This window comes from Parasteatoda tepidariorum, chromosome 11, assembly GCF_982258835.1.
Source record: "Parasteatoda tepidariorum strain Cologne lab strain chromosome 11, Ptep-v5.0, whole genome shotgun sequence".
Lineage (NCBI taxonomy): Eukaryota > Metazoa > Arthropoda > Arachnida > Araneae > Theridiidae > Parasteatoda > Parasteatoda tepidariorum.
Window position 1 is genome coordinate 57,281,621 of NC_141765.1, and position 17,598 is coordinate 57,299,218.

The following is a 17,598-nucleotide window of genomic DNA, read 5'->3' on the forward strand; positions in this document are numbered from 1 at the left end:
ATGTTCCTCGTAGACCCACACTCTAAAAACTGTACCGCTGATTTCAGAGGCACATTTGGATCGTTTGTGCCTCTGAATTTTAAGGGCACAACGTGCCTTTAAAAATGAAAGGCACAATGTACCTCTGATTTCAGAGGCACATTTGGATCGCTTGTGCCTCTGAATTTTAAGGGCACAACGTGCCTTTAAAAATGAAAGGCACAATGTACCTCTGATTTCAGAGGCAAAATCAGATGTACCTCTTAGCTTGAAAGGTACATTGTACCTTAGATTTTGCTTTTATGAACCACTCATTGAAATAAGCATTTAGTGGAACCAAAACCTGTTATTTACCAGATTTGAACACATTTCTTTTTTTTACCCATTCGTAATTTGCTTGCACTTCATATAAAAAGGGGTTTACACTATTACCAAGATATTAATTATAATAATTCTTAATGAAAAATATTTCCCAATTCTTTGAATATTGGCCACTTGAGGTGATCATCTCAAGGGATTCCATCTAATGCTTTTTCATAGGCAATTATAAAATATGTAAATTTATACAATTCCTTTAATTATGTAGCGTTTAATGATACTTCAACAATTACAATGATGTTTTTCTAATCAGATATAGGTATAAAAAATATTTATTTCTGTTAAACCAAGTCAATATAATTCATGGATTTTTTTTCCAAAAAGTATCCTCAAAATGGAAATTTCTTATAAATTTAGATATTTTTTAAATATTTAGATATTCAATAAAATAGCTTTATAAGAATCAAAATTAAACACTAAATATCATGAAATCTAATATCTTTTATTTTCACACATAAAGAACAATATTACATAATTTAGTAACAGTTGCACACAAATATGGAAAAATATAGAACTTTCACAATATTTTAAAATTATAGATGTAGATTTTGAACAATTTGTATGTTTTATAACATCAAATATGTTTAATCAAATGACTTTACAAGTGTAAAATCAAAGATTTCTTTCTATTGAAATGAATTTTTTTTTTAAAGCCTGATTTTGGCGAAGCATATTAACCCATTAGGCGCCATCATTCCCATTTTGGGAACATTAGCTTTCAATTTTTTTAGAACTAACTGTACTTAATATTACTTAATTGACAATTTTATTTGAGCTCTGAATATATGAAAAGAATTTTGCAATTTTTTTTGAAAGCTTGTTTCAGAATTTTTATTTTTTATAGTATTTTAAAAATCGTGAAATTCCGCATTTTTATCCCCAATCATTAAACATGCATTTGTTTTATAAATATTATTAAAATAAAAATTATTTTAACTTAAACTTGATTACAACAATCTAATGTACTAAATAAAATTAGCCCATAGAGAAAATGTACAATGGCTAGTTTACAATTGAAGAAAAAAGACCTTGTTCCCTTTTGAGGGAAAGTATTGGCGAAAGCTGTTTTCAAACGAAAAACAAGATGCAGATTATTTTAGCAGAAAAAATATTTTTTCATGACAATAATATATGCACTAATTTAATAACGCAGAACATAGCGTCGATTCAGGTTTATCTTTATATTACTACACTAATCTAATACGTTGCCAAAAATAAACCTCAATCTATGTTTATTTCCTCCCCTCAAACACGATAAAACATCTGCATTTTTCAATCTCTCCCCCATTCATTGCACGTTTACTCCTCCCCAACAGCAAAATGACTCTAAATTTCTATTTGCATTTTTATAAAATAATTAATTTATAATAAATTTGTATTATGTTTAAAAGTTTCCTACAGAAAAAATCTATCATAAAAAATTTCTAACATTTTCCTTTGGCTAAGAATTTTAAAATCTGGCAAATAATTTGAAATACTTAGTATAGGCTATGTATATATATATAGTAATATCATAATTAAAGGTCAATAAAGAAAAAGTGCAGGTAAAAAAAGAAAACACAACACCGGAAGCAAAATTATAATGGTAAACACACTTAATACAATGAGTAATTTAACCAGTGAGAATAGCCAAAACCAAATTTACAAAAATTATAATAATTTAAAATAAAACAAAATTAAAAAAATTAGCACTATAATGAGAAAATAAAATATCATAGTAAAAGGTGATAACATATAGATAAATTTGCTTTACAGAGTGGAACAACTGTAAGTCAATTTTACTTGGAAATGGTAAGATTCGTTTAATGCAGACCCTTATAAAAAAAGTCCATATGTTTCGCAGAGAACTTTTATTAAAACATTTTCCAAATTTTGAAAAAAATCAAATGACACACATTTTTCTTTCTTTTAGTTTTCACTAGTTATTAATACAGAATCACAATAATTCAGAGAAATAGCAACGGACATTTAAAGGTTGTATCCGGAAGAAAAAATGCTCAACACTTTGCCGGGGGAGGTACATGGGCAAAGCATTTGCAGAGGAGGCCTGATCAAATCCTTCCCACAGCATCCACATTATTTATAGTTTAGCATTGACCACAGTGCTGATGTAAAATACCCTCCAGGGTAGTTGGATCATGGGTTTGAGTCCCCTGGACGCCAGACTAACTGTAGCAGGCTTAGTGGTTTTCCTCTCCATGTCAGTGTTTTGTCATGCATTCATCTCGGCTAGAACATTTAAAACAGGACTTATCAATGTAAGAGTATTTTATTTGAATAAGTTGTTAAAAGTTTCTATCACAATGTACACAAATACATTCATGAAGATTTTATTACATTAAGAATAGGTTTAGCTAAAATAATTTTTATATATAATATTATTGAACTAATTTAACATGTTGAATGCCATAGGGGTCACCGGTGACTGGTGCCTAGATTATTCGAAACACATAACTCGAATAAATTTTTAATGCTCTAATTTTTTTTAATATTATTATTACTAAAATGGTTTGAAGAAATAATTGTAATATATACTGAAAAAATCATTTTGGCCAGACGGACAAGCCATGTAAAATTAGTGTGGCATTCAACATGTTAAAGAAAAAAAAAGTGTAAATCTATCTAAGCTTAAATACATAAGAAAGTGCAAGGATTGTTCTTAACACAAAACAAAATTGGAGTCAACAAAGAAAATTCAAATGTAAATCGAAAAGTAATTATTTATTATTTATAAAAATATTTAATAATTAAAAACATTTTTTTGCATTTACTGGAACACAGTCGAGACAAAAAGTAACAGCAAAAAAAACTATTAATCATTTAGTTATACTAATAATATAAATTTAGATTACACAAACATTAAATTGTCTTTCAGAGAGCAAAAAAAAAAAAATTTCACTGTATCAAGTTTATACACATATCAATCCTTACAATCAATATATTTTCTTTCTAAATATTGTTATCAAAATTGCTTCGCTTCATATTTTTTTTACTACAGTTCAGGAAAAGCATTAGTTATAGATTAATAAAAGTTTTTTGATAATGTTATTCTAAGTAACACAGGTAAGGTAGCAATAACAATAAAAAAAAATAAAAGTTTCTTAAAAATTATTATCACTGATGCTGAATTAGAAAGTTTTACTAGGTAGCTTTTCGTAGCAAGAAAACATGGAGTATAAAGTGTTGAGCATTGAATATGAAGTACCAAATATTTTTTAAATAAAGTATTCAGTATATATCGATAAAGCATTAAGAATTTATCTTGGAAAATGCCAGTGACACAACAGCGATTCTGCATATCTAATCCATTTGTGATCCAATGAATGTTATGCAAATAATTTTTTTATTTTTTATATATAGTTATTGATATCAAAATTATGTAAATTAAACTGCTCTAGTTAGCAATACTTTAATATTTTTCAAAAAGTTCAAGCTGTTAAGTACTTGGCATTATATTATTTTAAACAAAGAGCAAGGTACTCATCACCGCCCATCACTCAACCATGACCAAAAATCCTATTTCTAGGGCTTTACTTTTTAACGGCCATGGTTAAAATGCCATGTAATTTTGATACTGGTCAGATAAAGTGGACTCCGCTTGAGCTAGCTCGTTTGAATCTTCTGCATGATAACCAATGAGAGAACTTTCAGTTGTGGCGGAATTTATATGCAAAGTATACACGCCAGTTGTTTTATACATTGCCAGGATCTAACTCATTACCCTAGTTCTCTAATAAGCAGTGTGAAAGATAATTTAACCAGCTGTGCCACAAGAGCACCCTGGAGCAAGCTATTAATCCTTTTTAAAAATCAAATAAATTAAATTTCAATTTGAAATGTTACAATTTTTAAAAGGAGTTTCACAGTCGTAAATAATTATATATCCCATGTTATCTATTTTGAGTCATAAATTCAAAACTAAAATTTGAAATTATACACTGAAAGCTGTGATGTTAGAATAAAACATTTTTAAACATTACTTTTTCAAAAAAAATAATAACTAATTAAAAATTTATAAATCATTAGAAGATTGCCTTTTTCTCCCATGCTTACACCATATTTAAAATATAAATAAAGCATAATCTTATTTTTTTCTTCAGGTTTATATCAACTGTAAGTTTAGTAACAGTTTGAAATAATTATAATTAGATATCAATGTCAATTGTTTTCTAAAATAGCTAATAATTGAAAGTATACTTTTCATAATTATAATAAAAATTCGAAAACATTCTTCGTTGTTTTTTAAATTATTCAATCATTCTGTGAGAGAATTTCTGTGATAGCTCTCGAATGTAAACTAAGATAAACAAAAAAGCAAATTGGTATTTCAAATAAAAATGATTTCTTATTCATAGCTATCGCCACATTGAAAACCTCATACAAAATTATAATCAAACACTACAGAACAAATATAGGGCACTTTAAAAACATTCCTCTTAATATTATAATGATAAAACATAAATAATACAACTACAACAGAAATGTAAACATAACTAGGGTTAGCTCTCTCGCTTAAACATTTTTATAAGATTTGTAGCATTAATAATTCAGTAATAAAAATTGAAATGTATTAATAAAAAAGATGCCGTCGTTACTTAGGAATAAATATAAAAATAAGATATAAGTATTAAACTTACCAAATTCAAGCATTTTTATAATATCGATAGAACACATTTGTAGACAAACTTCTTCCATCGGTAGCGTGGATGGGAAGGGACAGAAAACGTATTTCGTCATAAAATTTTTCACTGATGTGCGCATGCGCTTGTTCTCCGTTACATGATCGTACCGAAGAAAAAGAAATGAAAGGCACAAAAGTCTTTTCGTACCGCGCATTGACTGGCGTTTGCCTTGGTGCCTTCAATTTCTCGTGGTGCCTCTCATTTTTAAAGGCACATTAGTTATGTGCCTCTTACGCGAGAAAATACACGGTACATTTAGCTTGTGCCTCTGAAATCAGAGGTACAGTTTTTAGAGTGCACCCTTAGTGGGCAGATGATTGGATCGAAAAAAAAAATCGAATTTCGAAATGTTTTCATGCGGAAAAATTGTCTATTGCAATAAAAATTAAAACGGCATAAACAATTTTAAAATCCGCTAATATTTCCCGTTTGCTCATTGTATTTAAAATTAATTTTAAGCTGATACTCTTTCAAGTTTTATTAGTGAGCCCAGTTGTTACTGCTCCAAATTACCTTGGTTAATCATGACTACTCAATTTATACATCGTAGGCTAACAGAAAAATCCGGTTATTTGCATATGTCGATGGCGTTTTGCAATATGCCAGGATAATTTAAATGCCTACAGTATTTTCAATTCAGCTTGATAAATTTCGGCCCATTACAATGCTATTCGAGAAATTAATCAGACTGAATTTACTCAAGTCATTTTGTTTTGATTCTTTTTAATAATTAGTCTAAATATTCTTGCCATTTGTAATAAGACTTTACTATGAGCTCATTGCAAGCGCTTTAAAATAAATCAGGATGATTGACCAATTACATATATTATTATCTAATAAGCCTAATGATAAATTGGCCCATTAAAATCTATAATTTTAATTATAAAATAATGAAGCTTTTCACAATCAGATTAGCGTATTACAGAATATTGGTCATGGTTTGAAGAGAGCGAGGGCATTAGGTTTTGATTAGCCTATGACGTAAGCACCAGTTAAAAAAATAAAAAATACATCCGATTCCTTGAAAATTGTTTATATTTTTTTTAATATTTATGCGTTTTATAACTTGAAAAATATGTGTCTATTAATTCAGCTAAGATACTAAATTTAAGCTAAATATATTACAGTTTGAATTCAAGATTTATCGAAACTGTATATCCTCTTTAAGTCTAGTTATATAAAAGCAATTTCATCCCGTTCTAGATCGTATTTTGTGTCCTATTTCAATTTTTCCCTTTGGGAAAAATTTATTCCCTAGTGTGCAGTAAATATTGTTTTCTTTCTTCTTCATTCGCGTATCAAGTTAAACACGAAAATGCACTCCAGGGATTTAACAGCATCTGATCAGATGAAATATTCTAGGAAGTTGTTTTTCGAAAAGCACACTTTGTTTTGAGTTGACAAGTATCGGAAGAAAAAGATCATGACATATATGCCACACTTTTTCTTTATATCTCAAGTGAAAATAAACACACTAGCACAAGAAGTTTTGAATTTCACTTAAGCTCAGTAGTACGATATTTTCACTTTCTTTATTAATAAATTTTTGAAAGAAGACAAAAGTGATAAATAGATACTTTAAAGAATAATTAAGTTAAATAACATTGACTAAACTTAAGATATTTAAATAAACTAACTAAATTACATTTATTGATATAATAAGGGAATTTCTCAATGTAAATTCGATAATATTTAATAAAATTGTAAAAATATATAAAATTTAAAAAAAAAAATATTTTATTCGTATTCTTAAAATAATGTAAATAAAAATGTTCAATTGTCAAGCACATGACAGTAATTATCTTTATCGTATTGGAATATAAATAGCAGAAACTAATGCATCTCTGACACAAAAACTTCCTATTATTACCTGCAATTAAAAGGGATATCAATAATCCAAACAACTGATAAGTGGAATCCTAAATTTTACATGCATTACTATTGTTTAAAAATCCAATTAAATTGGAAGAAAAGTACGATCTGTTGACTTTCAAATCAATTGATTTATATGGTGTATTTAAATTTGTGTTAAGTTTAATTTTTAGTTTCCGGTGTTAAAGTTTAATTTGAAAAAAAAAAGAAAAAAAAAGTATGACCAGTAACTTTTAAATTTGTTGAGATACATAATGTTGGGACATAAAGTTAATATTTGAAAAAAAAACTGGAAGAAATGTGTGATCTGTAGACTTTCAAATCTGTTGAGATATACGATGCTCAGTAAATTTTGTATGAATCTTCCATTTCCAATGAAATGAATTGACTTAAGCTCCTTTGAAAGTGCTTAAAACTGGGGAAATGAAATACATTAACACTTTCAACTTTTAGAAACCACAATCAATGGAAGACAATGGGTTAAAATTTAAATAAAATTCGATGAAAAATGTGAAAGTCATATGAGAAATTTTGTTTTGAAAGCTTGAAGCTACACTCTAAAAAAAATCATTGCTTGATTATAGTCAGTGACGGCAAAGAGTACTCCAGTCACGAATCTTCAAAATTAATTTATGCCCGTAAAGCTGACATGACCTTACAAATACAGGTTTGCCCGTAAATACTTCTTGTAAATAACGACAACTGACCTTAAATTAACATTATTCACGTTAAAGTTACCTTCAATTTGTACTTGTTTTAGAATCAGTTGGTTTGCTTTTCGATGGCGAACCGTGTAACCAGGCAAAATAGGGTTGCTCTTCCACCCGTCGAGGAATAAGAAAGTTGTGAGAGTCACCAATGCTGAGAGGGTGCTAGAGAGATGTTCTTTTGTCCCGGCAGGGATAGTTGTTAAATCTTGAGTCCGACAAATTCGGGCTTAAGTGTCTAATTATGGTATCATGTTGACGTCTGTGTAAAGTCAACATGTGACGTCACCAAAGGAGGTTATTGAGATTTTCTTGGACCTACGCATCGACGTCGTAAAAATTACACGTGACTTTACAAATGGGTATTCGTGACTGACATATTTTTGTTGCAATATGATAATGGTGCTATCTATCTCATTGTCAGATTTTAGCGTTTCTAAAATATTTGATGAGGAACTTTCACACAGACACGTGTGCAACATTGCGTAGAGAATCTATTATTAAGTGGATATAAAGAGTTGAGATGGTAGTATAAAAATTTGGTTGAATAACCAATTTTATAGTTTAGTCATTGCAATTATGTTATCCATAGCAAGACGTAAGTTTGACTTTTAATTGATGCTGTTAGATCAATGAGAAATTGTGATAAATGATGTCGATTCAATGAATCACTGCTATAAAATGATGTTAGTTTAACGAATCGATGTTATTAAATGGTGCAAGTTCAATGAGTCATCATTAATAAATAGATTATGAAATGAAGGAAAATAATTTACTTGAAAAATATATTTTTAATATTATATTGGGAGCCTTATTGTGCTTTATTTTTTGATTCTGTGTGTTTTTTCTATAGAATTATTGGTTTAAATATTAAAATAATTTTTTTTTTATTTCCAATAAAGTTAATTTCGTTTTTTTATTTCATTTTTGTTTGTATTTACTCCATTATGTAAATAAAATTGTAAAGTGATAGTAATATACACAGCAATATCTAATATGGATTAAAATATACAATTTCTTTTTCTCTTTTTTCTACAGATATAGTTCATATTTTACATTAATTTTTCAAAATAGTTGCGTCTGATTCCAATAAAATAATAATAATAATAATAAATTCTCACCATGGCTGTCAATGATAATTTTTTAAAACTTTTTTCTCCCTCCATGAAGCAATTTAATTATTTTTAACTCACTTTTACTTAAAATAAAAAGCAAATGCGATTACTTTACGGACATTAACTCAACCAGTAATTAATTAAGTGCTATAAAACAGCTTAAACTTATGTTGAAAATCTAAAAAGTTGGATTTATCAATCCCAGTTTTACATGTCTAAAGTATGTCTGTATTTTACCTAAGGGATTAGGGCTTCTTTTGAAAAGTACGACGCTGCCAGTGGCGTTCTCCAAAAAAGATATATTCCGCAAACCACTTCACTTAATTGATTGGTTGCCATGAGATTTTGGTATTCATCTTCAGAAGTTGAAGTAAAATCCTCGAATCAGTAAATGGGTCTTTTAGGAATTGACAGAAGAAAAAAAATTCGACTGAAATTTGTGCTACTTGAGAATTTCTTAACGTGATGTTGCGCTATATCAAATAAAAGTTGCACTTTCAATCAAATAGGTGTTAAATATCTCAAATAAATAAACATATTTCTGACAATTTTAACTTACATTAAGTAAACTTCATTTATATTCTAAACTCATTAACAACGAAACAATATCATTAAATTTAATTTAAAGAACATTAGTTTTACTCTTAAAATACTTTTAGTTTATTAAATCCGTTATGATATTTGGGAATTATTTAACGTGATGATGCATTATGTCAATGGAAGTTTGGGCTCTCAATCAATTTTGTTTAAACGTCAAAAAAATTTTCTTTCATGGCAATTACACTTACATTAAAAAAATGATTATAAACTCTAATATTTAAAAAATGTTTAAAATCTCATTAAAGCAAAACGATATCATTTAATTAAAGCGTAATAAGTATTGGTATTAACGTATCGGTATTAGATTTGAAATTAAACTAATTAAATCTATCAAAATTATCACTTAATCATCAATTAGCTCAATTCAACAACATCTATTTGTAAAATACAGAAAATAAAAAAATATTATAGCGATAGTTTTAAATTAGACGAAATGTTAAACCTTTTTTTATTATTTTATCATTAAGAAGCATATGCTGAGAAGATAGTTAAACATTTTGGTATTTAAAAAATTTCAATCAGGTTCAGTTAACTGGTTGGTAGTTAAAAATTTTGATTGTTTTCATTGCGTTTTTAAAGTCTGATGATTAGTCTAATATTAGTTAAAGTTTTAAAATTAGTAGTTTTAAAATTAAACTAACTAAATCGATCAAAATTAGTACTTCATCATCAGTTAGCTCAATTCAACAACATTTATTTGTAAAATACAGAAAATGAGAAAATATTATAGCCATTGTTTTAAATTAGACGAAACGTTAAACCTTTTTTTTTTATTACTTTACCATTAAGAAGCATATGCTCAGAAGCATAGTTAAACATTTTGGTATTTAAAAATTTTCAATCAGGTTCAGTTAACTGGTTGGTAGTTAAAGATTTTGATTGTTTTCATTGTGTCTTTAAAGTCTGATGATTGTATGTAATATCTAGTGTACAGTTGTTGAACACTTCAGATACCATTTTAGTTGCATTTGTATGTATAATATTTACAATAAAATAATTCTAATTCAAATATACAAATCAAGAAAAAACAAGTTTATATGTTTTTCATTTTAAACACTTCAAAATTTTCATATTCTCCTACTTATTACAAATCATTACAAATAATTCCTGATGTCCGAATTTTAACACAGTTCAAATGCTTGGTGATTAATGATGAATGTATTGAAAAAACACTGAGAAACAAATACGGTGAAAACTATCAGAATGTGGTAAAATTTACCGTGTTTCTGGCTCTATTGGAATATCTAAAAGCTCGGCATTTTTTTCACCGAAGTGCTTTGGTAATGATTTTAGTGAAACTAACAATAAAATACGGTTCCATATTTTGGGACAAAATTTGGTAATTTATCCTGATACCTCAAAGTATGGCCTAAAAGCTATTTATTTGTTTAAATTTAATTTTCCGTTTTGTATTCTTTATTAAATGTTTGGTAATAAGAGCTGTAATTTTGTAAACCAGATTTTCTGGTAAATCATTATCAAATGAACGGAAAAACTGCGAACTGAATAGTTTAAATATTTTGGTTCTATTAATAAGAATTATTGTTTTTTGTTACCAGAAATATTAATACATACATACAGTAAGGAGATTTTCCCAGAATTTCATTCATCGCATACGTTTTATTTCATTATTTTTTCTCGCTGATTGTTTTGGTATTTAAGGCCAATGAAACTAGTTGATATAATTTTAAATAAAAAACAATCAACATGGGGACTTACTGATGGTATTTTTATGCATTGTTTAATGCAATTTAAAATTCATCTCATTTAGCAGGTTGATTTCCAATTGATTTGTTTAAAAATATAACAAAAACTTTATTTTATATATATCCAGAATAATTTCTAGTCTGAAGTAAAATATGTATTAAAAATATATGTATTTCTTCCAATTTATTAGATTACTGAAAATTTCGTCTTTTAAGTGAAATTCTTATCAAAATTAATTTTTCTGAAATAAGTAATGCTTCGCCTTTTAGATGATTGCGAAATAAATTATCCCTGATAATAGAAAGAATCTCTTGAATAATCATAATATTTACTAGTTAAAACGTAAGTCTGGGTAAATTTTTTTCGAACACTAATGCTTGAGTTTCTTTAATTAAAAAATTAACATCATGAAAAAAATCCAATTTAACTATAACCACAATTCTTTTATAATTAGTTTATAGCTTCTCGCTGATTTCTAAACTTATCGTTAATTAATATTTTTATAACTTTTTCTAATGTTACTCGTATTTTAATGTATTCAAAATTATTTACGCGCATTGAATATTTAAAATAAAATTTGTTCCAGAAAATTTTAAATAAACTATTACCGCAGCTTTCTTCGTAATTAATTAATACTTTTTTCTATTAAATTCTTATTTTAGACATGTAATGCGATTTCTTACATTTTAATTAAAAGTTTTAAAATCTCATATAGTTTAAAAGCTAATTTTTTCACATCAGTTTCTTAAATGAATGCTTCTTTGAATGAAAAAGCAAAATAAAAATAATAATAAAAAAAAAACGTTGATTCTAAGTGTTAATTAAAAACTTCTAACACCGTACCTATCAAACAATTTGCTTTTTGTTTTTACTTAATTGAAAGTTTTACTAAACTAACATTTTGCTCTTGGGATGGCTTATTGCTAATTAAGCTTCTTAGTAAGACTAAAAATGTTTTCCTTATCGTGTTTCATCAATAAAGGAAGATAATATACTTCATAAAATTACAAATTGAACTACGAATCTAGAAGAAATAATGGTTTTGGAGTTGAAATTTCCTCATAACTTTTCCTTTTCTTTAATATAACCCGTATAACGCGAGGGGATTTTACTAAAAAGTTTAATTTCAAATTTGATATTTTTCGTGCTTGTCATTTTATTAATCTAATGCGCAATAATTTTCTAAGAAAATATATAATAACGGAATAGTTTAAAATAGTTGGGGACTATAAATTACGGAAAATTTATATGTAGTTGGGGAGGAACAGATTGGATTATTATTGGAACTTATCTTATGATGCTTATATGCATGATTTTTATGGCCCTCAGGTTAATTTTTTCTTTTAAAACACATAGCCATTGGCCGTAAATAAACATTTACTAGTATAATTTATATTCAGTTCGGTTTTTGGGTTTATTTGTGACTCACGTGATTTGTTTGATGAAACAAGTTGAACTGTGGAGTTAGGTGAATGACAGGGAGAGTTGAAGGTTCATTGTCCATGGTCACCAATGTGAAGGGAAGACGAGACAGATGTCCACTGGATTGAATCTTGAACCATAACCGGAAGCTGTAAGCACTGTGTAAAAGATTATAAACCTCGCCCTGAATGAATACGATGCTTTAGATAGTGGCTGTTGCAATATCAAGTTGCACAAACCTTAATTAATGATAAAAGTTGCTTACTAAGAGTAAACAAAATTTTAAGTACAACTTGGTAATGAAATAGTTTTAGTATAGTATGAATTCGAAAAAAAATATTTATTCTATAAATTTATATAAAATTTTAATACCAATTTTCCATTATATTTATGAAAAAGTAATGTTTATTAAGGCAAAAAATGTTAATAAAAATACAATTATTTTGAACGTTGCTAAAATACAACTTATATTTTAAGAAGAAATAAAAATACATTAAAATTGTAAAAAATATTTCTTAAACAAGTTCAAGTTCTCGAATACTAGAATATAATTGCACTGAAGTCAGTTATGAAATTATATAAGTAAACTCTGAAAATAAACTTCATGACTTGATTACGGTCAGAGACCGTATTTTCATACATGTATATTCGGCTAGATATTAGCTATAAATTTTTGAATTCTCTTTATTAATACAGGTAAATAGTGCATGTATTCACTGTTTCTAATATTATACGTTTAGAGTATTAAAAATTAGAAATAGATATGTTTGCATTGATATAAATGAGACATGAAATTCATTTATGAAAATAAGCTCCACAAATTTGCTTAAAACACAGCTGGGAAAGGGATGAGAAAGTATTATTATGTAAAAGTAAACGAGATAGTTATTTAACACCTCACGAAATTTTAAACATTAAAAAAAAATCTTGGATGTGAGTTATCTAATCTGTAAGTAGCTGACACTAAAAAATTTGGTTTCCAGTATGCACATAGAAAAACATTAAAATTAAAAATAAATCATTTTTAAGATTTTAAAGTTCATTTGAACTTAGATGTCACTAAAAATAATTAGAGTTTTAGCATTTATACGCATAAAAACTATTAAAAATAATAAAAAATTAACTTTAAAATTTTAAAAGGACTTTGTTTTTCATTAATAGTTAGTAATGGTTGAGAGGTTATACCTTTCTTGATTTTTTAGTATTGGGCAATGAAAATGTTTGGATCAAAACAATTTACAATGTTAAACTTTTTTAACGACTTCTTTTTATTAGGAGTGTTTCTTCTCAAATCTTTAGAAATGGTTCTTAAATCTTTTATTGCTGAAATAAATCATTTTCCATTTATCATTTCTGGGAATTGAAAAGCTAAGAAAACAAAAAGGCGGTAATATCTTACACAGTTCCTTAAAGGTGTGTTAGAATTGAAAAAAAAAATCTTTATATATCTATAGCAAACTTTATATTTATTGTCGAGTTTGAGACTTTCCACCCAGTTTTCTCCGGCTTATTTTTCCCACCTATATTCCATAGGTATAAAAAAATAAAAATATGGGAAATAAAGAAGGAATCAGAGAACCTTATGAAGGAAAGAAGCTGAGGATGAAAAAATCCTTACATAAAATCTTAGCTTCCAGCAATTCCAGTGCCGTGTGGTTCCCATAGGGATTAGGACGTCGTTCGTGCAGGTGGGGCTCAGAGGCATCTATCCAAAGCAGTACGCCCCGGTCAAATCGTCCCTGTGGTGCGCCCCATCTTGGTCATAGCGCGTGACAGGGAAGCTTTTTGAAGCTGCAAGATCTCTCCAGAGCTTCTCGCATCTTCAAGATCAGTGTAATAAACGCATTACCAAAAGATAGGATGATAAATAAATAAATAATAAAAGGAGCCAAAAGCCATTTTTAGAGATTTATTGGCGACAGGTACTCAAGAGACATAGGATCAATGCTCCGGTCAAATGATGTTCCAATTCTTAATCTTTAACTGTAAAAAAAGTACTGCTTAGACAGTTTTTAGTTTATCATTCTCATTTAATACTATTCTTCTGATTTTGTACCAATTATTTCCTTTCTTTTGGCAAAGGCAACTTGCCAAAAAGCACTTGGCTTTTAATTCGAGCTCGGCAAAATTTAACGTAGAGGAATAAAAGAAATGTAGCGTATTAAACAATCAGAAATGTGTTAAAGCAGAGAGAGAAAATAGGTTTATGTGTATGCTGCCTTCTTTTAATCACCACTTCCTTACTAAATTGATGAGATAAACAATACTGACAAAAAATAAAATAAAAAATATATATTATTAAAAGAAGCAGATGCGTATAATCTTCTTACAGCTAAATCGCGAATTTCAAATCAATTGTGTAATTTTTTGTATTTTTACAAATTACAAGTATTTATGTATGTCCAATGAAAAAAATTAAAAAGAGTTGATAAATATATTTATGTATCGCCAATGACAAAAAATAGTAGATCTGGTTATCAATTTTGATAGTCATCATTATTACCTATGAATAACTATCCACAATTGGGTGAAGATATTTGCCTAAAATTTTGAAATTTTTGTAGCCAACTACAGCCGCTTGGTAAATAAATTTGCCAATTCTTTAATCCAGAAACATGAAAACTGGTAACACATTACTTAATTCTTAGTTTAATATTGGAGTTATAAAATCTGTCTATCCACCGTGATATTTTAGTAATATACATCTTTAAATTTTAATTTATAACCTTGAATTTGTAATTTTTTTTGTATAAACCTGCGCTGTGAAATATTTCGGTGTAAGGTTGTCACTATTTTAGGTACATAGTTGTCACCATTTTCGGTATTGAGGTAATCTAAATACATTTTTCAGAACAGAACTGCAGTTATCGTGCAAAAAAAAAAATAATAATTATAAAATTGACAAAATAGTAATTGTCGGAAGAATTAGTGCTAATATTTCCATTCAAGTTGGACCGCAGTGTCATGTAATCAAGTTTGCAGTAATGTAATATAGCTCAATTTAGAATCACATTAAAGCTGTAGCAAATTTAAGCATTAATATAGTTCAACTCACTACAAATTTTCTAAAATGTAATAGTCACTTCTCTCATTGTGGCATCTAGTAATTAATATGGATTTCTTGATTTTGTTAGTAGCTTTTTGTTTTTTTGTTTCTGGACTAAATTTTTTTCTTATTTCAGAAACAAATCCATAGTTATAAAGCCACAGCCAAAACATATAATTAAAAAAAAACAATTTTAAAGTGTTTTAACCAGCCACACTTCGTTTCGACACATGTAATTGCACTGGTCGTTTTTTATTGAATTATTGTGAAACGAGTGTGGCTAAATCTTCGTAACTTCTTGATTTGTTCTCCGTACCCTTCGTTGATGTGTCGCGTCTTTTAAAGTGCGCAGTGTAAAAAGATATATCTATTAAATTTACTAAGAAAAAAGACTGTGAGCTGGTGTGATTGTATAAAACCGTTTATTTCACAGAAAAATATCATTATTTAAAACGGAATGCCTGTTTTTTTAAATATATAAGTACATTTGTTTTAGCAAAATCTGTCATTTTCACAAACTCCATTAAATAACTCCGCCAGCATTAAGATTGGCTCGTAGCAAGAGCAACATTCGTACAACCAGTCGACGGTGGCACTCGAACCTGGGTCACCTCATTAGGAGGTGAGTGTTCTGCCTCCTGAGCTACCTCAGTTCTTGTGCTTACCTAAAAAGAATAGTAAACTGTTTTTATCTTTAAAGTCTAATTGAAATAATAGTTAAGTGTAAAAACGTTTAAAACTACAGAGGCTTACCCGTATAAAACGTCTGGCAACATAACATACTAAAATAATCAGGAAGAGTATCAATTTCACAATAAAATCGAACAGCAGTTTCATTCATTCAATGTTCAAAACTATAAAATAACTACTGAAAAATAAGAACAAGTATAGAGAATAATCTTAGAAGGAATTGAATAAGGCAGAGTTATCGTACGCGAAGCAAAACTGCATGACAAAAACTAGAATTTGAACTGACGGTTTTAATCCTTTTATGATTAAGATGAAAAACAGAGAAAAACCATTTTGTCAACAAAACAGCAGTTCACCGTCAAATAACTAGAGAAAGTTTGCAAAAAGAACAGCGATTTTATACAGTGCGTGATGTAATAATAAAGAAACAAAGAGTGCAGTAAGATAAAATAAATTAACAGTTAAAATATAAAATACTATACTTTAAAAGTTCTTTTGAAAAAAAGAATTATTTTTAGTAGTTTATTTTTATAAATATAAGACTCATCACACTTACATAGAACAATATGTAAGATATACCTTCACTAGAATATAAATAACAGATGTCTAAAGCCTATAATAAAACTCTCTATTACTTACGCTATTTATTACCTATTTTACATTAACATAAAATGCAACACACTTACACAAAACACGATATTACACTTGAATAGATAGGAGCTATCTAAAATTTAAAGGAAAGAGAACGAATGTTTTATTATAAAACTTTCTATTGTTTATGTTAACTATGTTCTAGTGCTTTTGAAATGAAAGTAATAATACCTCTTTAACAATAATGAAACTTCATAAAATTGGGATTTGAGTTATATAAGAAGCCGCAGCGTGAGACTTTTTGTTCTTTTTATATGATGTATGTCAGAAATGGATTTTCAAGTGTATCTCATTTCTATTGTGTAAAGAGTATTTACTCGATTGTTTGAGTTTCGCAGATAAATGATCTTTTAAATCCAAACTGAATGATCCTTTAAATACTGCTTTTTAAAGAAGCGGTTTAGAGACTTTGCGATCCGTATTCATTCGGTGTTAAAGCGTATCGATTTATTCTGGAATCAGGTGGTGCAATGGTTTTCGGAGTTAATTACTAAACATATATGCAGCGCTGTTTTCTTACCGCAAATACAAAGTAGTTTTCTGCTATAAAAGATTGGAATCTTTACTTCTTGACAGTGACTTGAACTTGACTGCAAAGATATTTTAAAATTAAAAAAAAATAATAATAATACATAAATACGTACTAAAGGAAATATTTGTCAAACATTTTTCATTGCGCAATTTGTGACTTATTTAATAAACTTTATTCTGCATGAAGAAGATTAACACAGATAACGCAGAGTTTAGAA

At 28.1% G+C, this 17,598-nt stretch overlaps 1 long non-coding RNA gene across 1 annotated transcript; it reads right to left on the reverse strand.

The window, feature by feature from the left end:
- Positions 1–780: 780 nt before the first annotated feature.
- Positions 781–5,340, reverse strand: LOC147801812 (uncharacterized). Its single transcript, XR_015430272.1, has 2 exons — positions 4,995–5,340; positions 781–2,586 (listed from the first exon to the last, which is right to left on the reverse strand). It is a non-coding gene; the product is annotated as an uncharacterized LOC147801812 (long non-coding RNA).
- Between the last annotated feature and the right edge of the window lie 12,258 nt (positions 5,341–17,598).